General features: G+C 39.7%; 1 long non-coding RNA gene across 1 annotated transcript in view; it reads right to left on the bottom strand.

Moving 5' to 3' along the window:
- LOC140204579 (uncharacterized) overlaps window positions 1-24,984 on the bottom strand; it is a 58,810-nt gene extending 33,826 nt beyond the window's left edge. The window contains exon 1 of the long non-coding RNA XR_011887675.1: window positions 24,684-24,984. This is a non-coding gene — a long non-coding RNA (uncharacterized lncRNA). The remainder of the gene's footprint in view (window positions 1-24,683) is intronic.
- Window positions 24,985-25,292: the final 308 nt, after the last annotated feature.

The raw sequence follows: 25,292 nt of genomic DNA, 5'->3' as shown, positions 1-25,292 counted from the left end.
GACATTCGGCCCATCGAGTCTGCTCCGACATTTTATCATGAGCTGATCCATTCTCCCATTTAGTTCCACTCCCCCACCTTCTCACAATAATCTTTGATGCCCTGGCTACTCAGATACCTATCAATCTCTGCCTTAAATACACCCATTGACTATGACTTGGCCTCCACTGCCGCCCGTGGCAACAAATTCCATAGATTCACCACTCTCTAGCTTAAAAAAATTTCTTCGCATTTCTGTTCTGAATGGGCGCCCTTCAATCCTTAAGTCATGCCCTCCCCCACCATGGGAAACAATTTTACCACATCCACTCTGTCCATGCCTTTCATCATTCAAAATGTTTCTATGAGGTCCCCCCTCATTCTTCTAAACTCCAAGGAATACAGTCCAAGAGCAGACAAATGTTCGTCATGTGTTAACCCTCTCATTCCCGGAATCATTCTAGTGAATCTTCTCTGAACCTTCTCCAACATCAGCATATCCTTTCTTAAATAAGAAGACCAAAACTGCCCACAGTACTCCAAGTGAGGTCTTACCAGCGCCTTATAGAGCCTCAACATCACATCCCTGCTCCTACACTCTAGTCCTCTAGAAATGAATGCCAACATTGCATTCGCCTTCTTCACCACTGATTCAACCCGGAGGTTAACCTTAAGGGTATCCTGCACGAGGACTCCCAAGTCCCGTTGCATCTCAGAACTTTGAATTCTCTTCCCATTTAAATAGTAGTCTGCCCATTTATTTCTTCTGCCAAAGTGCATAACCATACACTTTTCAACATTGTATTTCATTTGCCACTTCTTTGCCTATTCTCCCAATCTATCCAAGTCTCTCTGCAGACTCCCTGTTTCCTCAGCACTCCAGGCCCCTCCACCTATCTTTGTATCATCAGCAAACTTAGCCACAAAGCCATCTATTTCATAATCCAAATCGTTGATGTACAACGTAAAAAGAAGCGGCCCCAACATGTACCCTGTGGAACACGACAGGTAACTGGCAGCCAACCAGAATAGGATCCCTTTATTCCCACTCTCTATTTCCTGCCAATCAGCCAACACTCTATCCACACATGTAATTTTCTGTAATTCCATGGGCTCTTATCTTGTTAAGCAGCCTCATGTGTGGCACCTTGTCAAAGGCCTTCTGAAAATCCAAATATACAACATCCACTGCACGTCCCTTGTCTAGCCTACATGTAATTTCCTCAAGAAATTGCAATAGGTTTGTCAGGCAGGATTTTCCTTTAAGGATACCATGCTGAGTTCTGCCTACCTTGTCATATGCCTCCAGGTACTCCATAACCTCATCCTTGACAATCAACTCCAACAACTTCCCAACCACCGATGTCAAGCTAACAGGTCTATAATTTCCTTTTTGCTTCCTTGCCCCCTTCTTAAATAGCAAAGTGAAATTTGCAATCTTTCACTCCTCCGGAACCATGCCAGAATCTACTGAATTTTGAAAGATCATCACTAATGCCTCCGCAATCTCCACAGCTACTTCCTTCAGAACACGAGGGTGCATTCCATCTGGTCCGGGAGATTTATCTACCTTTAGACTATTCAGCTTCCTGAGTACTTTCTCTGCCGTAATTGTGACTGCGCACACTTCTCTTCCCTGCCACCCTTAAGTGTCGGGTATACTGCTGATGTCTTCCTCAGTGAAGACTGATGCAAAATACTCCTTCAGTTCCTCCGCCATCTCCTTATTCCCCATTACAATTTCTCCAGCATCATTTTCTACCAGTCCTATATCTACTCTCACCTGTCTTTTACTTTTTATATAGTTGAAAAAGCTTTTAGTACCCTCTTTGATATTATTTGCTAGCTTCCTTTCATTGTTCATCTTTTCTCTCTTAATGACCTTCTTAGTTTCCTTTTGTAAGCTTTTAAAAACTTTCCAATCCTCTGTCTTCCCACTAATTTTTGCTTCCTTGTATGCCCTCTCCACTGCTTTAACTTGGGCTTTGACTTCTCTTGTCAGCCATGGTTGCATCCTTTTTCCATTTGAAAATTTCTTCTTTTTTGGAATATATCTGTCTTGCACCTTCCTCATTTCTCACATAAACTCCAGCCACTGCTGCTCTGCTGTCCTTCCCGCTACAGTCTCTTTCCAGTCAACTTTGGCCAGTTCCTCCCTCATGCCACTGTAATTTCCTTTACTCCACTGAAATACCAACACATCGGATTTTGGCTTCTCTTTCTCAAATTTCACAGTGAACTCAATCATGTTATGATCACTGCCTTCTAAGGGTTCTTTCACCTCAATCTCCCTAATCACCTCTGGTTCATTGCACAATACCCAATCCAGTACAGCCAATCCCCTAGTGGGCTTAACAACAAACTGTTCTAAAAAGCCATCTCACAGACATTCTACAAATTCCTTCTCTTGAGATCCAGTGCCAACCTGGTTGTCCCAACCCACTCGCATGTTAAAATCCCCCACAATTATCATAACACTGCCCTTCTGACAAGCCTTTTCTATTTCCTGTTATAATATTGGGAACTAATACACAGTTGTATAGTACTGTGCTACAATGGTAATGTTCTGATGTGTTCTGTATTTCATTTAAATACATAATTTGTTACCCAGTTTAACTTTTTTGCCCCTTTTTAATTATTTTCATGAAACATCGGCTGACTGGACCAAAGTGTACTGTTCCCAATATGTCCCAATTACCTAGAATCCACAATAATGTCCAACAGACTTGAAAAGGTAGGTTCTACAAGAATCTTTCTATTTAGCAGGTAGAACTAGCAGTCATCGATTCATGGTAGGAACATAAATTTTAGCATGACACAAAAAGAAATTTCTTTGGAATTTTCCAAAGGGCTGTAAAATCCATTGAGGTTGAGATTAATTAATTTTTGGATTCTGTGAGATTCAGGAACTTGGAGACCAAATCAGCAAAATTTATAGATGAGCTATGATCCTACCAAAAGTCAAAGTATGTTCAAGAGGCTATATGGCCTAGTTGTGCTCTCATTGTGTATCTACAAGCTAACTACATGAGAACTAGGAGGGGGAATAAGGCACAAAGCCTTCTGATCTGCTCAGTTATTCAATAAAATTATGGTTGTTCTCAGCTTGATTTTAACTCTACATTGTTTTCTGATATCAATAATAATTGGTTGTGCTAATCTCAAAAAATATCTCTCTCAATTTTGCATTCAATAACTCAGCCTATACATCTGTTTGGGGTAGAGATCCAAATATTCACAACCCTCAGGGAGAAGAAATTCTTCCTTATATCCATCTTAACTTAACAATCCTTTGTTCTGAAACTACACCCCATAGCAAAATGCTGGAGGAATTTAGCAGGTCAGGCAGCATGTATGGAAATGAATAAACAGCCAAAGTTTTGGGCCGAGTCCCTTCTTGAGGACTGGAAAGGAAGGGCGAAGTCACCCTGGAATAAAAAGGTGAAGGGAACGGAAGGAGTATAGCTAGAAGAGATAGGTGAAACCAGGTGGGTAGGAAAGGTAAATGGCTGGAGAGAAAGTAATCTGATAGGAGAGGAGAGTGGAGCATAGAACAAAGGAAAGGAGGAGGCAAGTGAGAACAGGTAAGAGGCCAGAGTGGGGAATAGAATAAGAGGTGAGAGGGAAAGTAATTTTCTTTTATCGGAAGGAAAAAAATCGATGTTCATGCCACCAGGTTGGAGGCTATCCAGACAGAGTATAAGCTGTCTCTCCTTCACCCTCATTGTGGCACAAGAGGGCATCTTGGACCTCTTCTTTTGGCCAATGGAGTGGAAGTGCTTGACGAAGTAGTCCTCCAATTTATGGTGGGTCTCACCAATGCAGAGGAGACCATATCGGGAGTACTATACGCAATAGATGACCCTAGCAGATTTGCAGGTGAAGTGTTGCCTCACCTGGAAGGACAGAATGAAGTTTCAGGGAAGTTCTTGATTTGCACATGTGGGAACCACATTCTTCTCAATTTCTACCCACTTTATCTCCAGAACCATTTAAATTTCAATAAGATCAATTGTGAGTCTTCTGAATATTAAATACTTTGCAATGAATATGGCTTTAGTAGTACCATGGGAACCTAAGCAGTCAAGTTTCAAAATAGCACACTATAATTTTCAATTGATATTTCAGGCACTTAATTTATCTACCTTCAAAAGATAAATCAATGAAAATGTGATAATGGGGAAGTTCCCTGAATACTCACCTCACCAAGTATGACAAGGTCTCCTGATCAAGTAAGGAAACTGAGAAGAAATAAAGATTTTATTTAATTCATTGAGTTGCCACTCTGATCTGGATGGCATCATTTTCCCACACTAAGACCTATTTTGATCAGAACGTGCATCAAAATTCAAATGGACTTCTGATAGTCTGCCTGGGTAGGGAATTTTGTAGGCACGGCCTGGGACTTCTTGGCTAGAATAATGCCCTCCGCCAGCTGCAGACAGGCCTACTTTATGACAGAGAGCAGCACTGCCCGAGTCCATATCTCATGAACACAATTACCAACACAGTGGTAACAGAGTTACCAGAGTTACTGGTAAGAGTGGTAACAGAGCAACACAGTGCTCATTATCACTGGAATACTAAACCTTACATAAGTTCCGTGGTTGCAAATTCTGGGCGACAATCTCCCATCGAGTATCGCTGGAGAAGTACAAGCTATAAGGAGTTAGAAAATCCTAAGAGACTGATAAATGAGAGGTGACTTTCTTCAGGAGACAGTTGTGAAGCCCGTACAATATTTGTTGAAAAGATTGATGGAATTATATGTAGCAAGTAGACGCCCAGTTCAAATAATAAGACAGCCTTGCAAAATTCAGTGATAAGGACTTTACCCTGAAAACTGTTCTCCATGATTTCCTGCTCTGTGGGTACGACCATGGTTGTCACCTTCAATAATGGTAGAAAATACTGGAAAACACTTGGCAGGTCAGGCCAGATTTTCTTTCATTGATGTCAGTCATCTTTGGTTCTATTCCTCGTTATTACGTGCTGTCTTGAAAGATCAAGAACTAATGAATGGCTGTTGAAACTGTGAATGTATTAAGAGGTGGAGAAGAGGTGAGTTGTATTGACAACTTGAAACAAGGGGATGTAGAACAAGTGCATGAGAAGTGCACTGAAGAGAGGGAGCTGGGAGGAAATACCAGAATTACCTAGTAGGATGTCAGACAGATGCTGATGTAACTGAACTCCCACTCCATCATTATACTTACTAAGGCTTCGGTGGTGGCGAGAGGGGCATTCAGTTTCTCAGACTTCTTATGTTCTTAATGTAATATTATAAATTATTTAGATCTGTTTTTGACTAATTTTAAAATGTCCCTGAATAAAAGGGAGAGTTGAAAATAGTTTAAAAGCTTTTGATATCCATAACCTGTCAAAGGTGGTGCTTCACATCTGGTACCTGACGCCCACCCACTGCCTGCAAGATGCCTGTCCATTGCTAAGGAGCTCCTTGTCATCTGCAATTAGAATCTGTAAGTGGATGGGCACTGAAGGAGTTTGTGATGCAGGCAATGTGATTTAGTCAACTACATGGTGAGAAGAGTGTATGGGAAAAATGTTCTTGTCTTCAACGAGAAATGTAGCATTTTGATAAGCTCTTGTGTTTATGCATCGATAGGCTCTTGTATTTGTGACTCTGTTCATTCATAGATGTGTCATTAATGGAAAGGCTTGCAGTTATTGCTCATACCAAATTGCCTTTCAGGAAATGATGCTGAACCACCTTCTCGAACCATTTATTTGGTGAAAGTGCACCTGCTGTCTCATTATGTGATGAAATTCCAGGATTTTCATCTGATAACAACAAAGGATCAACACTACATTTTTGAGTCTAAAGGGTGCAAGACTTGACAGAGATCTTGAATTTGATGGTACTCTTCAATGCCTTCTGACTTTGCCCTTCTTGATGGTGGTGTTCCCAAACTTGAGAAGTGTTGTCAAAGAAGTCTGGACAAATAACTGCAATTCTTTGTGAAGACAGTGACTATTAGAACTTTAGAAAAAGCAATAAAATGTTGACAGTGGGGATAGGAGCAACAAAGAGAAAGGTTATATTGAATGATTCTAAGTTCATTGAATTATGTTGGATGATTTAGGCAGGTTGAAAACATTCCAATTCACTTTTGGCTTGTGCATTATGGATTATTGAAATGCAGGTCTTTTTCTTCTTTTTGTAACCCTACATTGCACAAGAGTTATAGTTCCTATCAGAAGTTTCAGTGACTGAATCAACATATTATGAGAAGGTGATCAGCAAGCTGACTTCATAAATCACTCATTCATTTATCAGCAGTCTATGCCTAGGCAAGTAGATGCTACTTTGTCGAGGAAGCCAACAAATGTAAGTAAACATACTTAAATATTAATATTAAATAAACCAACTCCTCGGCTTGATTATTGTTCTTCCCAATACAAATGCCACCTACCAACCACCTTATGTAAGCTGCAAAGCAGGCTCCATCACATCTCAAGGATCTCCAGATTTATACAAGTGAATGATATGTCGATCTCAGAATCCAAAACACAGTTTACAATCCTGAACATGGAAGGTGATACCCTCTTCTTCCTGCAAGGAATCCCTGCAACGTTTCTTTTTGCAGAAATTCTTGTGAGTGCAGTATCAGCAGGAAGTATTTCGTGAAGTTGATAGCTGGCTGTGGGAGACTTCTGGATTTAAGTTCTAACATTAATTTTCGTCAGGACGGGCCAGATTAGTATTCAGGTATTACTTGCAAAGCTCTGCAGGCCTGCAAATCAGTAAGTTGCTGCAAGCAGAATTACAGAATTACAGCACACTCGAAACCCCATTATGAGAATCAGAAATGAAATTAGCAATTACAATTTTGACAGTGTGGCTTACTCATACATAATGCATAAATGACAGAAAAATGAGAACCACAATAAAATGCTATAAAAATATAACATTTGCCCCTAAATTTAATGCCTGGAGCAACAACGAATAGAAATTATTAGCTCAGCAAGCATGAATTCCAAGATAATTCATTTCATCTGTCCATAATAGTCCGTGATAAAAGCAGGACATTATTTCATACTCTTGAAATATTACTCATGATCACTGGACACCAAATGTAAGATTAAGCAAATTTAACAGTTCAAAACTTAAATCCTCTTGCAGGCATTATAGCCTCTGGAGACCGTCTTGACTAAATTCTTTACCAGTAGTTCATCTTAATCCATCAAAAAAATCGTGATGAATCACCTATTTTTCTCATCAGGCAATAACTTGTCCAACTTTACTGTTTTAAATGTTATTTTAATGAATCAACAAATGTATGAATTTCACACTTTTTTGCCAACAGTGAATACAGAATTGAATTTAAGCAGTCCCTTAACTGGGATTTGAAATTGTTTAATAAATTTCACTCTCTTTTTTCATTTCTGAGAAAGGAAGTTCTTTTTCAGACATGTTGGCCTTTGTATGGTCAATCAACAGTGTTTCTTGATTGGTTCATTTGAGTCATCTGTGAAGTTTGGTGTTCTCTTCAAATCCTTCTTCACGTTTGCAAGTAGCCCATCACTATTATAATAAATATTTACATTTTCTGACTGTGAATTGGGCAGAGATCCATTAGACTGGATACATTTGAAATAGCACTTGCCTTGTGATAGACTGAAAAACTATGAATATTCAAAATCCCTGCAATTCATGAGTGACTTCACCTATCATTGATGTACTGAGCAATGAGCAGTCTTCTGTTACCTGATGATCGTTAAGCCTATTGTTCTTTTATAGAAACAATGGGCCCATGAACACCACTTCGCTATTTTTGCTTTCTGTTTGCACTACATATTTAACTTATTTTACATATATTTCTTACTGTAAGTTATCTTTTGTTTTTATGTATTGCACTGTACTGCTGCAGCAAAACAACAAATTTCCTGACGTATGTCAGTGATAATAAATCTGATTCTGATTCTGTTAAAGGCAAGAAACTCAAAATGCAAGCCCCAGTAGTGAATGTTAACTTATCTAAGCCTCCTTTGGTTGATACTCACTCTTTATACGCCATAGGTGTCTGTTCCCACTTACATGTGCTCCCAAGTACCGTTCTGTTTACACCTCTTGGGCATCTTAATACCTTTAGCTTTGGCACCTCAGAACTGCACTGTTGTGTCTGTGCACAACTACATATGTATTAAATAATGGCACGCACACGGGAGATGGCTTTAACAGTGCAGCGAGAGAGAAAGAGAGAGACAGGGAGCAAACAATGCACATGCATAGAAAGCATCCCACGCACAGACAACAGATCAGTACGCAGGAGTGGACAACAATCTATATGTAGTGCTAAGGGGGTCATTTCTCTAAAAGAAATAGATCCATACATTACACGTCCTCCCCCTCTAAATTAATGCAACATAAAACTGCAAATGTACAAAACATTCAATTTCCCATTCATAGACCCATATTCCAAATAAACATGCTTTCACAATAACAGTCCACAACTACCTTCACAGTTCTAAAGATTCAGTGTTTTGGGTGGTGCTCTGTTTCTTTCAGGATAGCGCCTCTGGACCTGTGAAGCGGAATACGGACTGGCAGGTGTCTTGTCAACGATAACATTCTCGTAGCACCTCTGGACCTGTGGAGTGACATCAGGTTTGGTAGTGGTCTTGCCTAAGCCAACGTTCTCAGTCTCCTATGTCACATTGCTGTCAGTGACATCATCACTGAGAGGCAAGTCCAGTGACTGTAATGTGTCCTTCTTTCTGGATGCAGCCAACTCAGGTGTGTTCTTCAGCTGTGCATCCAATATCGGATCCACATGATATCTCCTTGCCTGATCTACAACATCCGATGTGTACATTAATGATCCAGTTCTTGTAGCTATCCTATCAGATGTTCACTTGTCTTCTGGGTAATTACGTGCTAGGACTTCCTGTCCAATCTCGAAGCTCCTTGCTGCTTTACTTGACAACTGGTTGAACTGTTTATTCTGCACTTCCCTCCATAGATCTGGTTTCAGGAGGTCTATGAGAGATCTCAGATTCCTTTTTATGAACAGCATTGCAGGTGTTTGATTTGTCATTGCTTGAACAGAGTTCTGATATACAAAAAGGAAGTTGTCCACCTTGTGATGTAGAGGAATATCCTCCTTATCCATCAGTTTAATGGACTTCTTGAAGGTTTGGCTAAATCTTTCAGCTAACCTATCCATTGCTGGGTGGTGAGGAGCTGACTTGAAATGTCTGATGCCATTTTTCTTCAGGAACAGTCTGAATTCTTCAGATGTGTATTGTGGTCCATTGTCACTAATAATTTGTTCTGGTAAGGCATTTCTGGTGAAGATAGTCCTAAGGCAGTCTTCGCTGAGGTGGTTGTCTTCATTGGTATAACCTCCAGCCACTTCAAATGAGCATCCACAGCAATCAGGAACATGGAGTCTATGAATGACCTAGCAAAGTCAATATGCACTCTTTGCCATGGTGAATATGGCCAATCCCATGGGTGTAATGATGCATGTGGGGGTGTATTTTGAACTTTTTGGAATCCCAAACAGCTTGTGGCCAAGTTGTCAATCAGTTTATATACTTCCAGCCACCACACTTAGCTCCAGGCAAGACTCTTCATCTTGACTGTACCCAGGTGTCCTTCATAGAGACTTTCTAACACTCCGGTGCCAAGTTTAGAGGGAACCACAACACGAGATCCACACATCAACATTGTTTGCCATACCAACAGTTGTTCTCCTGTCACTGAGAGCTCTGGAAACATAGGATTACCGGGATCTGGCTATCCTTGCATGGTGATGTCATAGATTTTTTTAACAATGTCGGGTCATTCCTTGTTTCCCTTAGTATTTCAGAATTTGTTACTGACAACCGGTCCACCAATGCAGTGTGGAACACTTTTGTTGGGTCACAGCATGAAGATTTTTTTCTTCTTTTGCCAATACCGAATATGTGACAAGCCATCAGCATTGTTCTGTTGTTTGGTATCCTAGAACTCTATGTCATAAGAGTGGACTCCTGAGAATAGTGCCCAGCATTATAAGCAGGTAGCAGTCCTCACTGAAATTCCCTTCCTGCAATTGAAAATAGACACTAGGGCTGGTGATCGGTCACTAACATAAATCTTGTCCATAGAAGTAGTGGTGGAACTTCTTTATTTCCCATACCTAAGGGCCTCTCAGTCGATCTGTGTGTAGTCGCATTCTGCGCTCGTCAGTGATCTTGAAGCAAAAACAGAATCAGGCATTCAGGTCTATCTTTCATACTGTGTGACAAAATAGCTCCAGTGCCATAAGAGGACACATTGCATGCAAGGCAGAAAGGCAGAGATGGGTCATAATGGATGAGCAGTTCATCTGGTGTTATTAGTCTCTTTGTTTCCTTGAATGCATTTTCACATCTTTCTGACCATTTCCACTTTGTTCCTGTCTGTAACAGTGCACTCAATGGATGCAGCACTGTAACAATGTTAGGGAGAAACTGGTGGTAGTAGTTTACAAGGCCCAAGTATGACCTGAGTTGTGACATATTTTCCAGTTTGGGTGCCTGTGGCACTGTTTCAACCTTCTCTTATGACTTATATAAGCCATGCTTGTCAACGACATGGCCACAATATAAGATTTCATTCTTGAAGAGCTCATATTTCTCTCCCTTTGCACGTAGACCACATTCACTCAGCCTGGTAAGCACTTTACCAAGGCTCTGGAGGTAGTCACAATGATGTCATCAAGTTTACATTGTGTTCTTGAGATTGTGTTCCTGGAGCACTTGCCCCATTGCTCTTTGCCAAATTGCTGGAGTTGATGTGATGCCAAAGACGAGATGATTTACTGGAACGGGAGACTTCCGGTAGAGCTCATGGAGTGAAGTCATGTTCTTGACTCACTCCATTACCTCTGAGTTTTTTTCCTATGATCAGCTATATTTAAGCTAACCATTAAGGCATCAACTTTTATAATACTTTGAAACAAATTGTGTTTTTTGATATTCGGATGCTTTTAAGGTCTGCTATGTCTAAGAACGGGAAAAATGGGAAAGACGGCAAACCTCCGATTAGACCGAAAGGTACCGATCTTCCTCCGACTGAACCACCGTTAACTTTGAAAGCTATATCGGATCTAATTCAAACAGAAATTTCAACCTCTATAACGGAGCTGATTTGTGCGGAAATTTCAATTAATCTCCAGAAAATTGCCAATGCAATCAATAAAGTGCAAACATCTATCACGGAACATCAGTCTGCTATATTTAATCTTCAAAAATCCACGCATCAAAATGAACTCAAGATGGGGAAAATTGAAGAAACAATTACTGTAATGAAGAAAAAACTTGACTTTCTCACTTTTAAAAACTCTTAGAATCCAGGATGCGACGGCAGAATATTCGAATTATTGGTGTTCGTGAAGCTGCTGAATCTGACAACCCTATAAAGTTTTTTTCTCAACTTTTAAAAGATGCATTTCCCACCGTATTTCCTGACCAACCAACATTATTGGATCGGGCTCACAGAGTTCCATCATATTCGTCTAAGTCAGATAAACCTCGGCATGTCATTTTACGATTTCATTACTTTCAAGACAAGGAGAAATTGCTTCGATTTGCTCGATCTAAAGGTTACATTGGTTTTTTGGATCTTCATTTCCGATTCGTGGAAGACTTCAGTAAACAGATTCGGGATCAACGAGTTTGTTACAGATCTGTGATGTCGGAACTCTACAAAATGGATTTAAAACCAGTGCTGCTTTACCCAGCGCGTTTAAGGATTCGCACGCTTGATGGGGCTCCCCATTTTTTTGATTCTGCATCGGATGCCCAGAGTTACCTGGATCAATTTTCACCTTCAACATCTTAATCGTAATTTTTAATTATCTCCGTTTGATCGGAGGCTGTTAATCAGTTGAGTTTAATTTTTTTTTTGCTTTATATGGGCAGAAAAGTTTATTTTTGGTTAATTAATATGGTTGCCAAACTTTTTTTCAACTGCGTCATTCTTTTCTTTTTCCCTGGGGATTCTGGGTGGTTATTCCCTCAGCATCATTTCACATAATTCCTTTGAGGCCTTAAATTTTGTAGTTTTCAAATGTACTTTTTGTAGTTTTTCCTAACTAGTCTATGTTAATTATCTTGTTTCTTTTTTTTGTTTAATCATAGGGTCTGTTGTTCGTTACGGTTTTCTCTATATTTACTGGCTTTTTCTTTGTATTATATCGTGTTTGTCTTAATTGGTCTACTTTTTTTTATTCCTTTACTGTTTTATAACTTTAGCTGATCTTTTTTATACACACTTTTTTTTTAGTGAGCATCTATCGGAAGTCATGAGGGTAGTCTTAGTGCACGCTTCTTTCTGGCTGGTCTGCTTTAGATTTAGCTTTGAGGTCATGGGGTGGGGGGTGGTGGGAGGGGCTTCACTTTTTAGTTTTTTTCTTCTTGGGCTATTTACATTACTGAAGCATTGGTTGCGTTCTCCTTCCCGTTATCTCTTGTTTGTTCTGTTGCCTTTCCGGGTTCGTGGGTCGAACCTATTGTCAATCCTTTTTTTTGCGGGTTGACTTTAGGGTTTATGGAGTCTATTATTAATCTTGTCTCTTGGAATACTAACAGTCTTAATCATCCAATTAAAAGGAAAAAAGTTTTTAAACTATTCCAGAGACTTAAAGCACATGTTCTATTTTTACAAGAGACCCATGTGCGGAGGGGGGGACAGACTACGTTTTTTTAAATTTTGGAAGGAAAAACAGTTCCATTTGAACTCTAACGCTAAGGTTCCAGGTGTCTCATTTTTATAGACCCCTCAGTTACTTTTGTACAACATGATATTATATCTGATCCGAATGGTAGATTTTTATTGGTTAGTGGGCTACTCTTTAATAAAAAGGTAGTTTTGGTTAACATTTATGCTCCCAATATGGACTGTCCGGAATTTTATAAATCACTATTTAATTTGTTCCCGAATTTGAACGAGTTTTCACTGATCTGGGGCAGAGATCTTAATACTTGTTTATCTCCAGTTTTGGACCGTTCGGCTCCTTTACGGACCTTACCCAATAAATCTGCAACTTTGATTAACTCATTCCTCTCTGATTCTGGGTCGACGGACATTTGGCGTTTTTTTGCATCCTCAGGAAAAGGATTTTTCTTTTTTTTCACATGTTCACCATTCCTATTCAAGAATTGATTATTTTTTTATTGACTCTCGTCTTATTCCTTCAGTGGTTAAATGTGATTATGACTCTATAACCATTTCGGATCATGCTCCACTTAAGCTTTCTATTAAAATTCAGGCCAATACACAAAATGGTGTTTTAATTCACTGTTGCTTCAGGACTCGGATTTTGTTAACTTTATGAATGAACAGATTGATCTTTTTTTTACAATCAACTATACAGAAGATATTTCTATGAACATCCTTTGGGATACTTTTAAAACTTATATTCGTGGTCAGATTATCTAGTATTCTGTTGCTTTGAGGAAGAAGCTGAAGCAGGAGGAGCTGGTAATTGTGGACAAGATTAAGGAAATTGATAAGAAATATGTTACAGCTCCCTCTGAGGAGTTGTATAAACAAAGAACTGAACTTCAAATGGAACACAGTTTATTACTTTCGTCCTCGATTGTAAATCAATTAATGAAAACAAGAAGTGAATTTTATGTACATAGTGACAAAGTTGGTAAACTGTTGGCTAATCAGCTGAAGACTAATTATACTAAATTTCAAATTAATCAGATTTATAATCAAAATGATCAACTGATACTTGATCATGCTGAGATTAATCAAGCCTTTTTTGATTTTTATTCCTCCTTATATCAATCAGAGCCTTTACGAGACTCTAAAAATATGAATGACTTTTTAGATAACCTAGATTTCCCCAAGATCTCACAGGATTTATCTTCTATGCTAGATACTCCCATTACCACTGATGAGATTAAGAATGTTATTTTTTCTATGAACCTGGGGAAAGCTCCTGGCCCTGATGGGTTTACCGCGGAATTTTATAAATTTTTTGCACCTTCATTAATCCCTTGGTTTTTTAGGGTTCTGGAGGCTTCATTAAAACTTGGTAAACTTCCCGAATCCTTCTATAGAGCGTCAATTTCTCTAATATTAAAGAAGGATAAAGATCCTGCTCAATGTGCATCTTATAGACCAATATCTTTATTAAATATTGATTCTAAAATTTTTCCAAAATTATTAGCAAACAGATTAGAAAAAGCACTTCCTTATGTTATCTCGGAAGACCAAACAGGTTTTATTAAAGGTCGTTAATCTTTCTATAACATTCGCACACTGTTAAATATTGTTTATACTCCTTCACAAAATGTTCCTGAGTGCGTTATTTCTTTAGATGCTGAAAAAGCCTTTGACAGAGTAGAACGGCCTTACTTATTTAAGGTGCTTGAAATATATAATTTTAGCTCGAAATTTATATCCTGGATTAAATTGTTATATCATTCTCCTATGGCCTCAGTTCGTACTAACTCTTTAAGTTCACCCTTTTTCCCTCTTTCTCGAGGTACTAGACAAGGTTGTCCTCTTAGTCCTTTATTATTTGATGTTGCATTAGAACCTCTTGCAATTGCTATTCGAGAATCTCCAAATATTATTGGGATAACTCGGGGCTTAAAGTCCCATAAAATATCACTCTATGCTGATGACTTACTTTTATATATTTCTAATTCTCAAAAATCTATCCCTGCTGCTTTAGATTTATTAGCACAATTTAGTCTCTTTTCCGGTTACAAGTTAAATCTCAGTAAGAGTGAACTTTTCCCGATTAATAAGCAACTTCCCTTGTATCATATCCTTCTGTTTAAATTGATTAATAATTATTTTTCATATCTTGGGATTAAAATTACTTGTAAACACAAAGATCTATTTAAGACTTATTTCTTATCCTTAATTGATCATATTACTCAACTTTCATTTAAATAGTCTCCATTATATTTAACTTTGATTGGTCATATTAATGCAGTTAAGATGTTTATTCTACCAAAATTTTTATATATATTTCAGGCATTACCGATTTTTGTTCCAAAATCTTTTTTTGATAAGGTTGACTCTAAAATTTCTTCATTTATTTGGCAAAATAAAAACTCGAGATTGGGTAAAATACATTTACAGAAAGCTAAGAAAGATGGAGGTTTAGCATTACCTAAGTTTAGATTCCATTATTGGGCAATTAATATTCGACACATGAAATTTTGGTTACTTGATACACTATCCATTCCTAAATGGGTAGCATTGGAATTACAATCTGCTCAGGGTTATGCACTTGGCTCTATTTTAGGTTCTTCTCTTCCTTTTGATTTGAAACACCACAAACAAGTCTGTAACCCGATAGTTAAATATACCTTACGTATTTGGTTTCAATTCAGAAAATTTTTCGATCTTAACCACTTTGGGCTAGCGATCCCTATTTTAGGTAACATATTTTTTTCCTCCCTCTTTCACAGATCGTGCTTTTCAAATTTGGAAGACTAAGGGTATTTCACGGTTTTTGGATTTATTTTTAGATGGTTCCCTTAGGTCTTTTGAACAATTATCTAATAAATATAGCTTATCAAGAATGCATTTTTTTTAGATATCTCTACGTTAGAAATTTCCTAAGTACTATACTTCCTTCCTTTCCAATGCTCCCTCCTATATATATTTTAGATACTATAATTAACCTTAATCCATGTCAGAAAGGTGCAACGGCTATTATTTATAATATTATTATGAAACTTAGGAAAGCTCCATTTGATAAGATTAGGTCAGATTGGGAACAGGAATTGGGTTTTATTATTTCGGCAGATGACTGGGTGCAGGTTTTACAACTAGTCAATACTTCCTCTATCTGTGCTAAACATTCCCTAATTCAATTTAAAGTTGTCCATAGAGCACATATGTCCAAAGATAAATTAGCTCGTTTCTATTCTCATATTAATCCTTTTTGTGATAGATGTCAGGGGCAGATAGCCTCTTTAACTCATATGTTTTCGTCCTGTCTTACTCCAGAAACTTTTTGGACAGACATTTTTAATATTATCTCAAAGGTATTGAATATAGATATCTCTCCCCATCCTATTACTGCTATCTTTGGATTACCTAAAATTTCCAGTAACCTTTCTCCTTCAGCCTGTAGAATGATTGCATTTCTTACTTTAAAAGCGAAAAGATGTATTTTACAACATTGGAAAGAGACTAATGCTCCAACTACGTTTTTTTGGTTTTCCCAGACGATATTATGCTTAAATTTGGAGAAAATTAGAAGTAATCTTTATGAATCTTCAGTTAAAATCGAACAGACCTGGAGATCTTTTATTCAACATTTTCATTTAATGTAATTTTTTTTCTCTCGGTCCATATTTATATTCCCTTCTTGTTTTTTTTTTTGAACTGTTTTTAATGGAGGTTGGGTTTGAGGATGTGATTTTAAGTTCTTTAACTCTACTTGTTTCCTAGTTAGCCCATTGCTTTGCTTTGCTTTTTAGTTTAGTTGCACGGTGGGTTTTTTTGGGGGGGTTTTCGGAGTTTTTTTTTCTTTCTCTATTGATAGATATAAAAATTAGTATACTATTATATTACCTTGTTATTTTATGTTTAAATTGCACTGTTTGTATTAATTTTTTTCTGTATTAATATTTCCTGTAATATATTATATTCTAACAGTGTATTAGTGCCTATATGGTTTACCTTCTGTGTACTTATTCAATAAAAAGATTTAAAAAGATTTACTGGAACAGTCCCTTGTGAGTGTTTGCTGTGAGGAGATTCATGCTTGACTCTTCAATCTTTTGCAGATAGGCTTGTGACAAGTCAAACTTTGAGAACCTCTTCCCACCTGCCAAAGATACAAAAATATCTTCTATTCATGGCGGGGAATAATGCACAACACAGAGTACTAGGTTGACGCTCACCCTGAAACCCCCACATATACGATCGGCTCCAGCCTTCCCTTTCTTGATCACTGAAACAATGGGCGTGGCCCAATCACTCTAATCAACCTTGGAGAGAATTCTGGATGGCTCCAAGCTCTGCAGTTCAACATTCACTTCAGGATGCACTTTATGGAATCTTGGTGTTGCAGTTTCATCCAGTTCAATTCTGGCTTCCATGCCTTTGAGTTTACCAATATCCCTTCCTCAAACACCTTCTGATTAGCATTAAGCAGCTGCACCCATCTCTCGTCAGTGCTACCATTTGGGCTGCCATTGCCTGTTGATATCACACTGAGAGTCTTGAGTGCCAGTCTAGTTGGATTTTCCTCAACAATTCATGTCCAAAAAGTGCTGGCCATCCACTTCTCAATAGATAAAGCTCTAGCTGTTGTGTTTGGCATGCATATGTCACATTTACTTTCAGTTTGCCTTTGAGAGACACTTTTTTGCCTATGTAAGTCTTCAGCATCACTGAAGTCTTCTCTAATGGTACCTTAGTAAACAGTCTATTTTAGTCAGCCTCTGGAATGATGAACAAAGCTGATCCTGTATCCAGCTCCGTTTTCAGTTTTACACCAGACATATCTATTGGGATCCATATCATATTGCTATCTGTATCAGTAATACTATGCAGTTCAAGGCATGACAGCTCACTTTTGTCAGACTCTGTGTTGTCTGATTCTGTTGTACATCTGGTCACTTTATGCATTTGCTTAGTTTAAGCTTTTCATTCAATGAGCAAGGTAGACAGAAAGCACATTCTCTCTATGTGACCTTGTCTGTGACATTTTCTGTAGACTTTTTCGTGGAACCAACAGTCATTTGCATGATGGGAGGATTGGCCACATTGATAACATCTTTGGCTTTTTGGACCAGATAGGGAAATTTTGTGCATTTCACATTGTAACCTCTTTTTTCTGTAGTTCTGTTACATCCTTTGCTGTAGTCTCAAACAATATTGCAATGGTGAATGCCCATTCTAAGTTTAGGTCTCTTTCAGACAGTGGCCTCCTTTGAGTGCTTTGATACATACAAGCCTGTCCCCCTAATATATCAGAAAGCCCATCTCAAAAGTCACAGTTGGTGGGAAAGTTGGTGCAGTTCTGCAATGTATTCAGAAGGGCTTTCGTCTTTCGATTGGTTACTTCTGTACAATCTAAATCTCTCAGCTATTACCAATGGCTTAGGGCTCAAGTGCTTTCTTAAAATTGCAACAATTTCATCGAACTTCTGACTTGCTGGCTTTGCAGGGGCTACCAAATTGCATAAGAGACTGTACATCCTGGGGTCCATTAAGCTCAGAAGTACAGGGCTTTCTTTTGCTCCTTCACATTGTTCATATTATAATACAGTTTAACCTTCTCGATATACAACTCCCAACCTTCATTAGCACAATCAAATTCAACTTTCCTGACTGAAGTCATCGGCACATTATTTTCACTTTAAATTCAGTGCTTTTTTCACTGTTACTCACACTTTCTTTAGTTAACATCCATGACGGCTTTCTTGTGCTATTTAACTCTCGCTGTTTCGTCCCGTAACTGTCGGTGCAGTTTGTGATACTTTCTGACATTCAGGTTCGTACTCATTGCCAATTTATTGTATCTATGCACAGCTACATATATATTAAACAAAGGCACATGTCGGAAGATGGCTTTAACTGGTGTATTCACATTGCAGTGTGCGAGAGAGAGTGAATAATGCACATGTGTAGACAACAGTGCATATGCAGACAACAGATCAGTACACAGATTAGACCATAAGACCATACAACATAGGAGCAGAATTGGGCCATTCAGCCCATCGAGTCGGTTCCACCATCTCATCATGGCTGATCCCAGATCCCACTCAACCCCGTACACCTACCTTCTTGCCATGTCCTTTGATGCCCTGAGTGATCAGGAAATGATCAACTTCCGCCTTAAATATACCCACGGACATGTCCTTCACCAGAGTCTATGGCAGAGAATTCAACAGATTCACTACTCTCTGGCTAAAAAATATTCCTCCTTACCTCTGTTCTAAAAGGTCTCCCCTCAGTTTTGGGGCTGTGCCCTTTAGTTCCATAGAAAACATCCTCTCCACATCCACTCTATCTAGACGTTTCAAAATTCAGTAGGTTTCAAAGAGATCTCCATGCATTCTTCTAAATTCCAGTGAGTACAGGCCCAAAGCTGCAAAATGTACGTTAACCCCTTCATTTCTGGAATCATTCTCGTGAACCTCTTCTGGACTCATTCCAATGACAACACATCTTTCTGAGATATGGGGCCCAAAACTGTTGACAATACTCCAAGTGCAGCCTGACAAATGTCTCATAGAGGCTCAACATCATCGCCTTGGTTTTATGGTCTCTTCCCCTTGAAATAAATGCCAACATTGCATTTGCCTTCTTTACCATAGCCTCAACCTGTAAATTAACATTTGGGAAGTTTTGGATGAGGACTCTTAAAGTTCCTCAGCACCTCTGATGTTTGGACCTTCTCTCCATTTAAAGATAGTTCGATCTAAAACCAGTGTATTATGCCTAAACAATGGAGACTACAATGGGATGAGGGAGGATTTGGCTAGTGTAGACTGGGAACACTGGCTATATGGTGGGACAGTTGAGGAACAGTGGAAGACTTTCAAAGAGATTTTTCATGGTGCTCAACAGAAGTATATTCCAATTAAAAGCAAGGACAGTAAAAGTGAGGGGAGCCAGCCTTGGATAACTAAGGAAATAAAAGAAAGAACTAAACTAAAAGCTTGTGCATACAAAGTCGCCAAGCGTAGAGGGAAACTGGAAGACTGGGAAAACTCTAAAAAGCAACTAAGAACCAGGAAGCAAGCAATAAAGAAAGGGAAGCTAGATTATGAAAATAAATTAGCACAAAATATAAAAATGCATAGTAAAAGTTTTAACAATTACATACAGAAGAAAAGTGTGGATAAGTGAACGTATGTCCCTTGGAGGACAAAAAGGTGGAGTTGATATTAGGTAATGAGGAAATAGCATAGGCTTTGAATGACTATTTTGTGGCACAGTGGAGGGCACAACTAACATGCCAAAGAGGGATGTTATAGATGCAATGAGAGATGAGGACGTCGATACAATAACTATCACTAAAGAGGTTGTGCTGAGCAAACCTGCGGGGCTGAAGATTGATAAATCCCCAGCTCCTGATGGAATGCATCCTGGTTACTGAAGGAAATAGCAGAAGTTATAGTACAGGCTTTTGTGATAATTTACCAAAATTCTCTGAACTCTGGGAAGGCCCCAGCAGATTGGATGGCGGTGAATGTCACATCCCTGTTCAAAAAAAGGCAGGTCCTGTTTGACAAACTTACTTTGGGGATATAATGAGCGCAGTAGATAGAGGGAACAGATAGATGGATGTTATTTACTTGGTTTTCCAGAAGGCGTTCGATGAGGTGCTACATAAAAGACTTAGCCATAAAATAAGGATACATAGAGCTGGGAGTGATTTATTAGCATGGATGGTTGACTAATAGAAAGCAGCCAGTTGGGATACATAGGTGTTACTCTGGTTGGCAATCAGTGGTGAGCGGTATGTCGCAGGAGTCAGTGCTGGGCCCACAACTGTTCACGATATACATTAACAATCTAGATGAGGGGACAGAGTGTGGTGTATCTAAGTTTGCTGATGACACTAAATTGAGTGGAAAACCAAAGTGTGCAGAAGATACAGAGGATCTACATAGATATATACATAGGTTAAGTGAGTGGACAAGGGTCTGGCAGATGGAGTACAATGTAAATGTGAGATCATCCACTTTGGAAGGAAAAATGAAAGAGCAGATTATTATTTAAATGGTAAAAAATTGCAGTATGCTACTGTGCAGAGGGACTTGGGAGTGTTTGTGCATGAATCGCAAAAGGTTGGTTTGCAAGTGCAGAGGGTACCAAGAAAGCAAATGGAATGTTGGCCTTCATTGCTAGAGGAATTGAATTTAAGAGCAGGGAGGTTATGCTGAAACTGTACAGGGTACTGGTGAGGCTGCACCTGGAGTACTGCATGCAGTTCTAGTTTCCTTACTTGAGGAAGGATATACTGGCTTTGGAGGCGGTGCAGAGGAGGTTCATCAGATTGATTCCAGAGATGAGGGGATTAGACTATGAGGAGAGATTGAGTGGCCTGGGACTGTACTCACTGGAATTCAGAAGAATGAGAGGAGATTTTATAGAATCATACAAAATTATGAAATGGATAGTTAAGATAGAGACAGAGAAGTTTTTCCACTGGTAGGTGAGACTAGAACTGGGGGACATGGCATCAAGATTCAGGGGAGTAGATTTAGGATGGAGATGAGGAGGAACTGCTTTTTCCAGAGAGTGATCAATCTGTGGAATCCTCTGCCAATGAAGCAGTGAAGGCTGCCTGGGTAGATATGTGTAAGACAAGGTTGGATAGATTTTTGCATAGTAGGGGAATTAAGGGTTATGGGGGAAAGGTAGGCAGGTGAAGGTGAGTCCATGGCCAGATCAGTCATGATCTTATTGAATGGCGGAGCAGTCTTGATGGGCCAGACGGGCTCCCATTTCTTATGTTCTTATCGTCCAGACTATTGCTCCTTTTACCAAAATGCATTATCATACATTTCCTAAAGCAGTATTCCATCTGCCACTTTTTTGGCCATTCTTCCAATTTGTCTAAGTTCTGCTGCAATTGTATTGCTTCCTCAGCACTACCCACCCCTCCAACTATCTCTGTATCATCCGTAAACTTTGCCATAAAGCCGTCAATTCCAAATCATTGACAAACTGTGAAAAGTAGTGGTCCCAATACTAACCTCTGAGGAACACCACTAGTCACTGACAGCCAACCAGAAAAGGCACTTGCTGCCTCCTGCCAATCAACCATTCCTCTATCATGCCAGTATCTTTCCTATTATACTATAGGATTTCATCTTGTTAAGCAGCCTCATGTATGGCACCCCGTCAAATGCCTTCTGAAAATCCAAGTAAATAACATCCACTGCCTCTCCTTCATCCACCCTGCTTGTTACTTCCTCAAGGAACTCTAACAGATTTGTCAGGCAAGGTTCCCCTTTGCAGGAACCATGCTGACTTTGACTTATTTTATCATTAGTCTGCAAGTACCACAAAACCTCATCCTTAATAATAGACGCCAACACTTTGCCAACCACTGAGGTTAGGCTAACTGGCCTATAACTTCCTCTCTTTTGCCTTCTTCCCTTCTTAAAGAGTGGAATAACAGTTGCAATCGTCCAGTCCTCTGGGACCATGCTGGAATCAAGTGATTCTTGAAAGATCACAATCAATGCATCCATTATCTCTTCTGTAACCTCTGTCAGGACTCTGGGATGTAGTCTATCAGGTCCAGATGACTTATCCATCTTAAGACCTTTCAGTTTGCCTAGCACTTTTTCCTTTGTAATAGCAATGACACTCACTCCTGCTCCCTAACACTCACAGATCTCTGGCACACTGCTAGTGTCTTCCACAGGGAAATCAGATGCAAAGTACCAATTCCGTTCATCTGCCATTTCTTTTTTTTTTGTAATTTACTTTTTATTGAGTTTCATCATCAAACATTTCCATAAGATGTATTTCAGATACTGTACATATATATCATATAATATGTCACAAATTTCCACATAATATTTATCTGAGGTGTACACTTAGAAAGAAGAGGAAAGAAAGAACAATCGAAAGAAGAAAACTACATATAGAGTAGGGAGTGATTTTTTTACAACATATTCATTGATTGTGAGAATAAAATCAGGCCTATGAGGTGTTATGTAGTTAAACCATTTTTTCCAGTGTGAATAAAATTGTTCCAACTTATGATTAACAGATGTTGTTATCTTCTCCATTTTGTAAATGTCCATTGTAATTTCCATCCATACATTTAAAGTTGGGCTCTCCTGAGATAACCATTTCCTTGAAAGGGTCTTTTTACCAGCCACCAGCAGTACGTTCATTAAATATTTATATTTATCTCTTTTCAACCATTCTTGAGGTATATACCCAAAATATATGGTCTTACTCTCTAAGTGTATTTATCTGTTAGTATATCATTGAAATTTGCAGAATATAACTTAATCGATCTACTCCCTGAACAAATAAGAACCAAGAAAAGTGAATAATAAAAAAAAGGTAACGAAGGTGTGGTTCCAAGGCTGGGGTCTCTAGATGACCCTGGGTCGGGCTAGAAGAAAAGTCTAGCCGAGGGGGATTGCCCCTCCTACCTGTGGGTTGAGAGATCCCACTGCAGTACCTATAAAAGTAAATTTAAAAAAACTATGGCAATACACAACAAAGTTGCTGGTGAACGCAGCAGGCCAGGCAGCATCTCTAGGAAGAGGTACAGTCAATGTTTCAGGCTGAGACCCTTCATCAGGACTGGATTAGTGCAGAGGGAGTGGAGAGCAGAGCGTTCCAAAGGAGTGAGGTTGGAATAGGAACAAGGTGCGGTGAAGTCGAGACAGTTGATGTCCTGTCGGCAGTTAACAATAAAGAGATCCAGAGCAGGCAGAAGACCAGAGCGGGGTGTCCATGAAGAAGAGGAGGGTTGAAGACGGGAGAAGGGGTCATCGGTGGGGGGTGGAAGAGTCCTTGCCGAAGAAGTAGGCTCGGAGATGGAGACGGTGGAAGAAGAGTTCCGCATCATGGCGAACACGGAACTCGCTGAGGTGTGGGCGAAGGGGGATAAAGGAGAGGCCCTTACTGAGGACAGAGCGTTCTGCCTCTGACAGTTGAAGGTTGGAGGGGATGATAAAGACCCAGCACAGATGAGAGCTGGGATCAGTGGGGGGAGGGGGAGGCTGGGGGTGTCAGTGGAGAGGGTTGGGTTGGGGTGAAAGGAAGATGGAGCCTCTGAGTACCCAGGAGCTGACGATGGGATCTGAGGGAGACGGGATTGCAGAGTATTGGTGGGGGAAGGGGAGACGGGAGTCACAATAGCAGCACATAAAGACCCGGCCTGGAGTTCAAGGCTGGAGTCGCAAGGGTCTAGGCCTGAAACATTGACTGTACCTCTTCCTAGAGATGCTACCTGGCCTACTGCATTCACCAGCAACTTTGATGTGTGTTGCTTGAATTTCCAGCATCTGCAGAATTCCTGTTGTTTGCATTTAAAAAAAAACTACGTCCATTACACAGAAATGATTTCCCTGTATGTTCCTCCCATGTATATATTCTTGTTTAGGGGGGGGGAAAGGAATGAATAAATGATTTTTAAATTGAGTAATATAAAATCCACATTATAACACGTATTTCTCAAGATAGGTATATCACCGTCTATTTTTGCTTCCGTTTAGTTTATCAGCACTTTTAAAGTTAGCCAAACCTTATGGCACTTCTGGAGGAGGTGAGGGCTGCCCTCGGAGAACTGACAGTCTCTTCCTAAAATCCTTCTCTCGTCCTGTTCCCGTCCCCTGCTTTCTAGGTTCTCTTACTATTTCCCAAGCAGCTCCGGACAACTGCTCAGCCAGAGTTTCCCTTGGTTTGACCACGCTAATGGACAGTCCTCTGTTGTTCATGTCTGTAGTCGCCTCCTCCACCGTCTGGTACAGAAGTATTTTACCTTCTTGGTAAAATACCCTCAGTTTAGCAGGGTACAGGGTTTGGAATTTAATCTTTTCTTGCTTTAGTATTCGTTTCGCTTTGGAATATTCCTTCCGTTTCTATAGGACTGCCGGGGGGGGGGGGGGGGTAATCATGATCGAAGTATATTAACTTCCCGTTCCAAAACACCCTCTTCTTACCCCAGGCCCTTCGTGGAATCTCCGCCTTGCTCTTGAATCGAAGGAATTTATGTACTATGGAGCGCGGTTTACCTTCTCTGTCTCCGGGAGGCCGCTGGACAAGCAAGCAATGCGCCTTTTCCATTTCAATCTCCGTAGCCTGAGGAATCTCCAGCGCTTCCCGCAGCAGCTTGTCTACAAAGTCCATCATCGGCAATCCCTCCGCTCCTTCGGGAACATTATAAACCCTGATATTTTTCCGTCGCGATCTTCCCTCCTGGTCAAGCAATTTACTTCCCTGTGGATTTAATATTTGTATCGTCTTATCTGTTCCACGTTTTGCACGCGGTCTTCCACCTTTTCAATTCGAGTCTCTGCCACCGCTATTTTCTCATTGGCGTTAGCGAGCTCTGACTTGATATCATTGCGTTGCTGCTTTATATCTTTTTGGACTTCCCTTATCCCTTCCGAAATCCTTATCATATTTGTCAGCCTCGCCGCCACGCGCTCTGCACCGCTCTCTTCCATAGGCTCCGCAGTGGTGCTTTTTTATCTCCATTCTTTCTCCCCATTCTTGCCCCCCTTATCAATTCTGATATTTTCAAAAGATCTTATATTTGATGGACTAACGGGGCAAAATATGCGTTTTTCCCGAGGAGCTGTTGATTTAAGTTGCCATTCTGAACGATGACGTCACCAGAA

Source organism: Mobula birostris, chromosome 10 (genome assembly GCF_030028105.1).
Source record: "Mobula birostris isolate sMobBir1 chromosome 10, sMobBir1.hap1, whole genome shotgun sequence".
Classification (NCBI taxonomy): Eukaryota; Metazoa; Chordata; class Chondrichthyes; order Myliobatiformes; family Myliobatidae; genus Mobula; species Mobula birostris.
Note: the sequence above shows the minus strand (reverse complement) of the source record. Positions and strands in the feature narration are given on the sequence as shown.